Source organism: Theropithecus gelada, chromosome 1 (assembly GCF_003255815.1).
Source record: "Theropithecus gelada isolate Dixy chromosome 1, Tgel_1.0, whole genome shotgun sequence".
NCBI classification, from domain to species: Eukaryota; Metazoa; Chordata; class Mammalia; order Primates; family Cercopithecidae; genus Theropithecus; species Theropithecus gelada.
Window position 1 is genome coordinate 128,903,541 of NC_037668.1, and position 11,657 is coordinate 128,915,197.

Sequence of the window (11,657 nt, forward strand, 5' to 3'; positions counted from 1 at the left end):
AATTGTTATTATCATTTGACTCTTTTTTTTAAAAAACACGGCACCTCATTGGTTAAATTTGCCCTGTTAATCATTGTCTTCCTGGATGAGGAAGTTTTCAATGTCCTTGCTAAAGATGGTATTAATCAGCTCTTTATTATCTCTTGCAAATAATGGTTGGACTCACTTCACATCATGTAAACATTTATTTATTCAAAAATCCAACAGAGACTGTATGTTGCTGATGAACAGTTGTGTAATAAAAACATTGCAAAATCTCCTTTTAATAGGACTCTTCCTCTGTCCAATGCAATAGTGCTTCAGCATGGAGCAGTTTTCTGAAGTCTTTGGCTGATTCTTTCTCCCGGCCTCTCAATCTTATCTCCAGTCTTGACATTTTATTTTCTCTTACATTTTCTTAAAACAAACAAACAAAAACACAACAGGCCTTGGCTGGTGGCTTTGATATCAGAAAGAAAGCTAGTTAAAGTTGATAGTAAGTTTATATACTATATTTCTTATGTATTTCAATAACTTCCTTATATGTATTGCTTCATGTATTTACACTTTTTGTATTTTACTTTGGTGTGCTAATATAAAGGATATCGTTCAGGACCTTAAGCATCTTGCAGGCTCATTAGGGATGGCAGGATGTGGGAGCAGATATATAATCAGCATTTACAGTTTAAGGTGAAGTGTGTCAACCTTTCTTTAATTTAGTGTAAGTTTATTGAGTGCGTGCCTTTGGCCAGAAAGAGTTCTGGGCATTGGATACAGTGCTGTACAAGGCATAGCCTCCGCCCCTGAATAACTTATTCAGGGTTGCTGGACTCTGAGACTGTGCAAGAGAGGCGAGCTTCCATTCGCTGGCAATCCCACAAGCATCTCAGATCCTTTCCCACTTGTCCCTCATTCCTACTCCCAAACTCTAGCCAAATGAGCTTCCGTCTGTAGATCTGGAGTAAGAACTGGAACTTGACTTTTTTTTTAAAGCACTCCCTGGTAATTCTGATGCCCAGTCAAGCTTGGAAACTACCATATCACCTAACAGCCTCAATGACCTCACACAGATATTATAGGATAAATTGCTAGAAGGCAGGAGGAAAATGTGTCTGTGAATTATTTTTCCTCACAGCATCTTTCTGCTATTAGAATTTTAAAGCAAAGAATATAAAATCATTGATGATATTGTCTCTAACTCAATACAACTATATAGATAAGATAACTCTGTGCTCTTCTAGAGGATCCTTAGCTTTTTTTAATTTATTGAATTAATATTCAAACAAAGTTATTTCTTTTCTCTCATTTTTAAACAGCCTTCTCATGAAAATAATGGTGCAGTCCACTTTCTTATTGTTTGTTCGGTTGATACAAACCTGTTTTTCTTCTCTTTCACCATTCCACAGATGTGCAACGCCTTCTTTCCTCTGGGCCTTTGCACATGCTATGCCCATTTCCATTCATTGGCTCATTCATACTCAGGTATCAAGTGTGGAAAGACAATTCATTTTCGCACACGCGAGAGCTCAAAAAAATGTAACTCCCATGCATCCTGTCACAGAAAGCTTCTGGGGAATATGTGAAACAAGGAAGAGAAAGACAAGGCTTGGGAAACAGCTAGCTAAGGAACAGTAGCCAAGGAAAGGAAGTACCAGAGTGAAAACTGTGCCGCAGCATGCAGAAGCCCAGAAGGGAGAGCTCTAGGGGAAAGAAAGAAAAAGGCTCTTGAAAAATAATATAGACAAACACATCACAGATGTGATGGAATAATTAGTCATGGAGAAAACTTTGAAAATGAAAACAAAAGCAAAACAGGTTGTTGATAAAGGAAAGCATAATTCTTACATACTGTTTGGCTCAGCAGTGAATAATAGTTACATCATTATTGTAATATAACTATTGATTATTTACTTTACCATAAATCGTGGTATGACTTTATTGGGACAAGGGGACAGGGGAACTGAGTGTGTGAGCAATGATGGTGTAAGGGCATTAAATGCAAAAAATATCAATAGAGAAGATGTACATTTAATAAATCAAGAAATAACACACATATTAGAAAGTAATATAGAAAGAAATACTAGAAGAAATGGCTATAAGAACTCAAAGTAGTTGCCTCAATCAAGGGTGGGTAGGGAATAGGGGATGGATGTTCCCAAGGAAGTGTGTTATTTTCCTACAAAAGTCTTTTAAGCTTTTAAAATATTTTTGTTTTTCGTTTACAAGCACATTTATTTCTTTGATTAAAAAACGAATTGGTATGTTTGTATAAAGCAGCTACCACGTACCTGGAAAAATGTTTAACTCTGACCGTGATATAAGAAAAGTGATAAAACATGATTCTGCTCCTCCAGGACTGTAAAGTCACTTTGGAGTATATAAGCTACCATGCTTATATAAGAATCAATGAAAGAAAAAGATGTGATTAAATCCGACGAGAACCCAAAGAAATTTTGTATTCAAATTATATGAACTTTAGTGTTTAAAAAGTGTATAAAACAAAGAGCCTTTTGAAATTTATAATTTTTTCCCCTTACTCAAAGGATGATAATAAAAATGAGTTACTCTGTTTCAGCTCCTCCTTAAAGGTCTACAAATTTGGCCCCACTGAAGCCTCTCTGAAAGAGGACTCTACTGAAAAACACCTAATCTCTACATTGCTACTGTAATGGCTGCCTTTGTAGTCTTCAGTCTTGGCTCTGTGTCTTTTCTTTTTTTTTTTAAAGAGTTATTAAGTGCTTACTTAATACCAGGCACTTTTGTGTTTAGGAGAGGAGCACTGAGTTCATGTTCCCTTTTGCCCAATGACTGTCTGAAAAGATGCTGCAGAGATGGCTAAAGAAGAACAGACAAATAAGGAAATCAAAACAAAAGAGTCAGAGGAATGAAGGGCAAAAAAGTTGAAGAATACAAATATTGTGTTTGTCAGGACTTTGGGGGCAGTTTCATAAATGTATTTCTTGCCATCGTTGCATATTTCACTTGGACATCCTGTCACTTCCTCTGTCCCCTCTATAACAGAAATATTTGTTAGGAAGGTTAAAATCACTAAAAAAGTTGTTTATGTGGCATATTTCTTAACAAGAGATTTATCTTCTGTTACTCTGGAAAATGTTAAATTACAGTGGTCAACTAAGCCTTTAGAAGGATTAAGCAGGCTCAGGTTAGAAGGTGTCAAATATACTTAAATTTTTTTTTTTTAGATAGAAAATCTCTGAAGGAAAGATGTATCTCAGAGATCCACCCTTATGTATATGTTAAAAGTTTTTTCCCAGGATTAACAATACCAACAGACTCAAAGCCTGAGCACTATATATTAGGTTGGTACAAAAGTCATTGCGATTTTCATTATTACTTTTAATGGCAAAACCCATAATTACTTTTGCACCAACCTAACAGCTTCTTAGACTAGTGGATTGGAAAGGCAATATATACATATGAACTACATTTTGGAAATAGAAGGCAAATATGCAGAAGAAAGCAACCAACTCTTATGATCACACTGCTTACAGTAGATTACTGTTAACTTTTTAAGTGACATATTTATTAATATGTAAATATATATCATATATATGAGAAAAAGAAGTGTCATATTGTATATATATGATCTGCTCTCATGCGTTTCTTCCTCTGACATTCTGATCTACTTTTTTTTGTGCTGGACCAACTTGTCAAGAATTTGGGGTATTTAATCCAGGCATGAAGGAACAAGGCAAAGCTTTAAAGAAATCCAGTTGTCTTTTACATCAAGACCTGAAAACCTGTGGTATTTAGTGTCCATGAGAGTTGAAAATCAAGTTGGAGAGAAATTATTCTGTGACTATTCATTTAGTTAAAGCAGATAACATATGAAAAAATTAAAAAGTTAGGTGTCATCTATTTAGGTATGACCTTATCCTGGAAGGATTTATGGCCAATCAATATTAGATATTAGATATTATAACACAGGGCTAAACATCTTCATAAAAAGTTTTAAAAAATTTATTATGATAAATATACATGTGAAGTTAACCATTTTTACGATCTTAATGTACAGTTCTGTGACATTAAGTGCATTCACTTGGTTGTGCAACCATCCCCACCATCCATCTCCAGAACTTTTTCATCTTCCTCAACTGAAACTCCGTACTCATTAAACAATAACTCCCTATTCCCTCACCCCCTTTCCCCTGTTGACCACCATTCTACTTTCTGTCTCCCTAAATTTGACTACTCTAGGTACGTTATATAAGGGAAGTCATACAATATTTGTCTTTTTGTGACTAGCTTGTTTCATTTAGCACAATTCTTCAAGATTCATCCATGTTTTAGTATGTGTCAGAATTTCCTTCCTTTTTAAGGCTGAATAATATTGCATATTATGTGTACACTGCATTGTGTTTATCCATTCATTTGTTGAATTATAAAATTTTACATGTATCAGTCACTCATGTGTTGGAACTTTCTCTTCCCTTGACTCTGTGGCAGAGTCAGCTGGGTGATGACCAGATTTGTGATCCCCTCCATGGTGTAGAGTTGTTGGACAGCAGTGCCCAGACAGGGACTAACTTTCTGACTCACTCGCATGTCTAGGTGGGTTTCATGACAAGTAGCTGCCCATGGAATGTGAGAGGAAGTGTGTGCATTGTACCTGAGTATGCATGATACTCTAAACATCTGCTGACACGCTAGTACCTGGACAACTCTGAAACCATGAGATGGCAGAGCCACAAGGTGGAAGGAGTCTTGGTCTATGAGCTATCACTTTGAGGGGAGCCTCTCGAGAAGCCCTTCCTGCTAGGAATTACATTGGATTTTGCATAAGTGAGAATTTTATATGTTAAGCCACTGAGATTTGGGAGCCATTAATCAACCCCATCTAATGCAACTTTCAAGTCCATCTGTTTCAAGTTTCTTCTCCTACTTTCTAATTCTTGTTTCTCAGTATCTATTGTTGACTTTGCTTTCCTCTGCCCTATCTCCTGCTTTGTAGTCACTGGGTCATATATATCACACTTTTTAAAATAGTGCCTGTATCAATTCTCTCCTACCTAAATGTGTGTGTGTGTGTGTGTGTGTGTTTTCATTGTAGTTGTTGTTGTTTGTTTTTGTTTTTGTTTTGAGACAGAATCTCACTCTGCCCCCAGGTTGGAGTGCAGTGGTGTGATCTCGGCTCACTGCAACCTCCGCCTCCTGGGTTCAAGCTATTCTCCTGCCTCAGCCTCCTGAGTAGCTGGGACTATAGGCATGCACCACCATGCCCAGCTAATTTTTGTATTTTTTGTAGAGATAGGGTTTCACCATGTTGGCCAGGATGGCCTCAATCTCCTGACCTTGTGATCCACCTGCCTTGGCCTCCCAAAGTGCTGGGATTACAGGTGTGAGCCACTACGCCTAACCAAATGTTCTTTATGCTTTAGTTCAAGCAAAGGTAGACCAAGGGGTAAGGCCATGCCAACTGGGAACTTGGGATACTAATCTATAAGTGGTGTTTACAGACCATTGTAAATCTTGTATATATACCAATAGACTTCAAAGGAGGATACTGCATTGCTGGAAAGAAGTACACTGAAAAGCCTTTGGCTGAGGGCTGAAACCTTCATGGAGCCTGCTTCAGTTGCAAACAATAGTTATTAAACTGCATTAGGAAGCAAATGGGTTCTGGATAATGCAGGGCTCTGATTTTGTAAGTGGGGACTAGCAACCTGCTCCTTCTGTGAACAAATGTTGAGCAAATATTTTAAAAACATCAGTTTGCAGGGAAGAGGAATAATCAGCCTACTCAAGTTCCCAACATAATCTTTGTTCAGACCACCAACTTTTCTTGCTAGTTTTGGGCTATTTCATCTCACTCCAAACTGTCATTCTCCCCTTCATCCTCCTCACTGTTGCCAGAGTGATCTTTCTAAAGCACAACTCTGATCATGTTATGTCTTCCGTTAAAACTCTGAGGCTGCTCTTTGCTGAGGGTGGATACTCTTAGAATAGATCTGTCTCACCAGCCGTTGGGAAGCAAGTAGGTGAGAAAAACCATTTAAATAAGGCAGGCTATAAGGCCTTCATCCCAAATTATAAGCGCATGCCAGAGAATGAGAATAATGTGGAAGATGTGAATTTTATATGCCTGGCTGTTTCTCACCTCTGAATCTTTGCTCAGATTGTCCTTTCTTCCAAGCTTCCAGAAGAATATTTACTCACCTTGCAAGCCTCAGCTCAAGGGTTATCCCTTCTATGAAATCTTTCCTGACAAGTTTCCTACGTCTCATGATCTGTTTCCTTCTGTTTTTTCTTCCTCTCCAAATCTAGAAAGTGGTCAAGAGGCAGAAAAGTTCACAGTTTTCTAGCATTTGATAAAGACTCCATGACCGTGTGAGAATGGTTATTATAGCACCATCATTTTAAAGGAAGGTGTATATGCCTGTTACACTGAAAGTGTTTGGCAGCTGCATGGTGCTTCATGTCTAATACATATGGAGAACATTGATAACTGCTCCCTACTGGATTCCAAGACTGCGGTGTGTGTATAGAGGATGGGAAACAGGCCCATCCTGTGGGCTAAACTCAAGAGTTTAAATATCTCCTTTGGGCAGAGGAAGGTTCATTTATCTTTTCCTCTTCCTGAATTCCCTTGTTCATTCGGGTGCTATCAATCATCCTTTTGTTAGGAAAAAGAAATTAAATGTCTTACAGTGAGTTTATTTTGTAACTGGAGTGATCTTAGAGGAAGAATAAACCAAGTTATTCTTGTCTCGGAAATCTCTTTGCCATTCAAAATTTTTGGTCCACACACTTGAGATGCATAATTATCTGCTGCCATTGCTTTTGTTTTATTGACAGCCTTCAGGTGTCAGGCGCTTTCGATTGAAGGTGAATGCAATTTATAGCATAATGTTGAGATGCTTGAGTTTAATTCCACTAAACTTCCATTATAACGCTGTGGTCTTATTGAGAGTTTATAACCAAAAGAAGATAGCTATGAATAAAACCTCTCTGTGGTCTTTACTCACTTCGGGTTCCACTACTAGCTTTGGTCTTCTAGCAGTACTCCCTGGTTATCAAACAAACACTTGTGCAGGCGACACTTAGCTTTGGTCCTGTGGCTCACTACTGAACAGAAACGTTGACTCCCCTGCCTCAGGTTTTTCTTTTCTGGAGGTGGAGAGAAGAAGTGGTCAGACACCGAGATAGCATTGCCAAATGATTATTTATTTCTTCAGAGAAGTCCCCTAAACATAAATTCTTACATTGCTAAAATTTTCTTCACATCCTTCCCTACCAAAAGCAAATTTATTCACTCTTCACTAAAGGGATGGTAAATTCTTCAGCCCCATCCTCCACCCTTTGCCCTCCATTCCATGGAAGACAGCACTAATAGCTTGCAGCATTCTTTTCCTCTGAGCCTTGGAATCCTCAACACAGAACACCCCATAGTAACTATGAATAGACTATAGTTGACAACCAAGTTAAAACCTTTGCACCATCCATGGGTCCCTATATGCCAAACACTGATTACACGAACGTGAATAATACACAATCTTTGCATTCAAGGCCACTGCATGCTAGTAGGTAAAAGAAAGAGTCCCTTATCTCCCTCCCTACCCCTACTGCACTTTCTGTTCTTGAGGAATCCATTAACCAGATAATTTCTACTTTTATGGTTAAAAGTTTAAAAAAAGGCACAGACTATTTTTATTCTCAAGTCTTACCTTCTGCAGAAAGGTTGAAATATTTTATTTAATTATAAAATCTCATAATTTGTGTTGGTTTTTCTTCTACTTCTGCTTTAATTACTTCTGGCCTAAAAATAGCATAGCTTTATGTTTCAGTGGCAACAGATTTTAATTTCCTCTTGTGGCTAGTAAAGCAACCCACCTACTTCAATGGGATTTTTTTCCCCCACTGACTAGGTAGCCACAAAATTTCCTTCCTCAAAATCCTCAGCTAGTAAATGGTGCAATTTGGAGCTGACAGCTGATGAGCGAAAGGGGAATTTCTCACTTTGTCCTGCAGCCTGGGAGTAAGTGGCCTCAGCCCTGAGACTTCATAGAACTGAGAAGTACCCTCAGCTTCTTCTGCACAAATCTCCTCCTCTGTCTTCCCACAGTTGCCTTGAGGAGGTGACATGTGTCTCTCAGTCACCAATTAGAGATGATGCTTCAAAAGCAAGTGTACCCCAGAACAAAGGCTTTTGTTTTCACTCTGAGGTGTAAATGATTTAAAAAATATATGTAGCCAGAGCAAAGAGGAAGCGGGAGAAAGCTGGCCAGCAAGGGGAAGGGGAAATGGGACTTTCCCAGCAAGAAGAATCTGAAACGTGGGATAAAGAACACGCGGAGGATCTACAGTGACTTACTTACAATTTTAACTAAGTCTTGCCTTTCGCTGACACTGAGTGAAAGTGCTTGACTGATGTCTTGGATATCTTTAAAGCAAGGGGACCACTGACACTCTTCTGATCATCTTGTCTCCATTGCACATGGATTGATTACTCTTCCCTGCTGAGAAAGGCACAGGTTCCTGGATGCTCTTGATAAACCTAACGAAGAGAACCCAGGGCCCAAGACATTCAGCTGGTTCCAGTCTTGCTGAGAAAGGCTGTTCCTTCGTTTCAGCATCTGGCTTCATTTTGTGCTTTCTTAGAAATCTCCATGTGAGGAAGAAAAAGTTATCTGCATACATTTCTTTTGAAATAGATCACTGTACAGGATGGCTGATGGTATATGGGCTTTCTGTGCCATACTTAGTGACCACTAGCTGAGGACTCAGGGAACCAGACGCCTCATTACTGTTTAAGACTCTGCAGTTTCTCTCAGGCTCTGAGGTGCAGTGAAAGCTGACTGCTTCTCTAATTACTTCCTTACACCCTACACTTCTCCTTAAGGACTAAGGGGCCATTTCCTTTACTAGTTTTAACTCTTTTCAGTGTGTCTACTCACTATTTGGCTAGAATGTTTATTACATATATTTCACTTAGTGAATATAATGTTGATGTATTTTAGTATCAGTGTCAGGAATACATGAGTTCAACACTAGATCTAATTTTCAAACTGGGCACTCCTGGTGAAGTTCTGTGGTCTCTATGAACCACAGCATCGTTATCTTTAAATTGGAAATATTAATGGGATGTATGGAATGTGTTTCCATTTCTTTGTGTCATTTATGATTTCTTTTGGCAGTTTTTTGTAGTTTTCCTGGTAGGATGTTTTCACCTCCTTGGTTAGGTATATTACTACTTTTTTTTTTGGCAACTTTGTAAAAGGGGTTGAGTTCTTAATTTGATTCTCCACTTGGTCACTGTTGGTGTATAGAAGGGCTACTAATTTGTGTACATTAATCTTGTATCCAGAAACTTTGCTGAATTCTTTTATCAGTTCTAGGAGTTTTCTGGAGGAGTCTTTAGGGTTTTCTAGGTAAACAATTATATCATCAGCCAACAGTGAGTTTGACTTCCTGTTTACCGATGTGGATGCCCTTTATTTCTTTATCCTGTCTGATTGCTCTAGCTAGGACTTCTAGTAGTATGTCGAAAAGGAATGGTGAGAGTGGGTACCCTCGTCTCGTTCCAGTTCTCAGAGGGAATGCTTTCAACTTTTCCCCATTCAGTATTATGTTGGCTGTGGATTTGTCATAGATGACTTTTATTATATTAAGGTATGTCCCTTGTATGCTGATTCTTCTGAGAGTTTTAATCATAAAGTGTTTCTGGATTTTGTCAAATGCTTTCTCTGCATCTATTGAGATGATCCTGTGATTTTTGTTTTTAATTCTGTTTATGTGGTGTATCACATTTCCTGACTTGCATGTGTTAAAACATCCCTGCATCCCTGGTATAAAACCCACTTGATCATGGTGGATTATCTTTTTGATATGTTGTTGGATTTGGTTAGCTAGTATTTTTTAAAGGATTTTAGCATCTGTATTCATCATGGATATTGGTCTGTAGTTTTTTTTTTTTTTTTTGGTTATGTCCTTTCCTGGTTTTGGTATTAGGGTGATGCTGACTTCATAGAATAAATTAGGGAGGGTTTCTGCTTTCTCTATCTTGTGAAATAGTGTCAAAAGGATTGGTACCAATTCTTCTTTGAATGTCTGATAGAATTCTATATCTGTTAAGTCCAATTGTTCCAAGGTATAGTTTAAATCCATTGTTTCTTTGTTGACTTTCTGTCTTGATGACTTGTCTAGTGCTGTCAGTGGAGTATTGAACTATTATTATCCCCCACTATTATTGTGTTGCTATCTACTTCATTTCTTAGATCTATTACTAATTGTTTTATAAATTTGGGAGCTCCAGTGTTAGGTACATACATGTTTAGGATTGTGATATTTTTCTGTTGGACAAGGCCTTTTACCATTATATAATGTCCTTGTCTCTTTTAACCACTGTTGCTTTAAAGTTTGTTTTGTCTGATATAAGAATAGCTACTCCTGCTCACTTTTGGTGTCCATTTTCATGAAATGCCTTTTTCCACCTTTTTACTTTATGAGTCCTTATATGTTAGGTGAGTCTCCTGAAGGCAGCAGATAGTTGGTGAGTCCTTATCCATCCTATAGTTCTGTATCTTTTAAGTGGAGCATTTAGGCCATTTATATTCAATGTTAGTATTGAGATGTGAAGTACCGTTGCATTCACCATGTTATTTGTTGCCTGTGTACCTTGTTTTTTTTAATTTTAGTTTTTGTTTTTTAAATTGTGTTTCTGTCTTATAGGTCATATGTGATTTATGCTTCGAAGAGGTTCTGGTTTGATGTGTTTCCAGGATTTATTTCAAGATTTAGAGCTTCTTTTAGCAGATCTTGTAGTGGTGGCTTGGTAGTGGTGAATTCTCTCAGCATTTGTTTGTCTGAAAATGACTGTGTCTTTCCTTCATATATATGTTTAGTTTTGCTAGACACAAATTCTCAGCTGATAATTATTTTGTTTCAGGAGACTGAAGATAGGGCCCAGTCCCTTCATGGTTTCTGCTGAGAAATCTGCCATTAATCTGATAGGTTTTCCTGTATAGGTTACCTAGTGCTTTTGTCTCATAGCTTTTAAGATTCTTTCCTTTGTCTTTAGATAACCTGATGACAATGTGCCTATTGCAACCTTTTTGTGATGCATTTCCCAGGTGGTCTTTGTGCTTCTTGTATTTGGATGTCTAGGTGTCTAGCAAGGCCAGGGAAGTTTTCTTTGATTATTCCCCCAAATATGTTCTCCAAACTTTTAGATTTCTCTTCTTCCTCAGGAACACTGATTCTTCTTAGGTTTGGTTGTTTAACATAATCCCAGACTTCTTTGTTCATATTTTATTGTTCTTTTTTCTTTGTCTTTGTTGGATTGGGTTAATTCAAAGACCTTGTCTTCGAGCTCTGAATTTCTTTCTTCTACTTGTTCAATTCTATTGCTGAGACTTTCCAGAGCATTTTGCGTTTCTGTAAGTGTGTCCAATATTTCCTGAAGTTTTGATTGTTTTTCTTTATGCTATTTCCTTGAATATTTCTCCCTTCACTTCTTATATTGTTGTTTTGGGATTTCCTTGCATTGGGCTTTGCCTTTCTTTGGTGCCTCCCTGATTAGCTTAATAACCCTCTGAATTTTCTTTCTGGTAAACCAGGGATTTCTTCTTGGTTAGCATCCATTGCTGGTGAACTAGTATGAATTTTTGGGGTATTAAAGAGCCTTGTTTTGTCATATTACCAGAGTTATTTTTCCAGTT

At 37.8% G+C, this 11,657-nt stretch overlaps 1 pseudogene; it reads right to left on the reverse strand.

Annotated features, from left to right (window-relative positions):
• Positions 1-8,082, reverse strand: part of LOC112629229 — an 88,852-nt pseudogene extending 80,770 nt beyond the window's left edge.
• Positions 8,083-11,657: the final 3,575 nt, after the last annotated feature.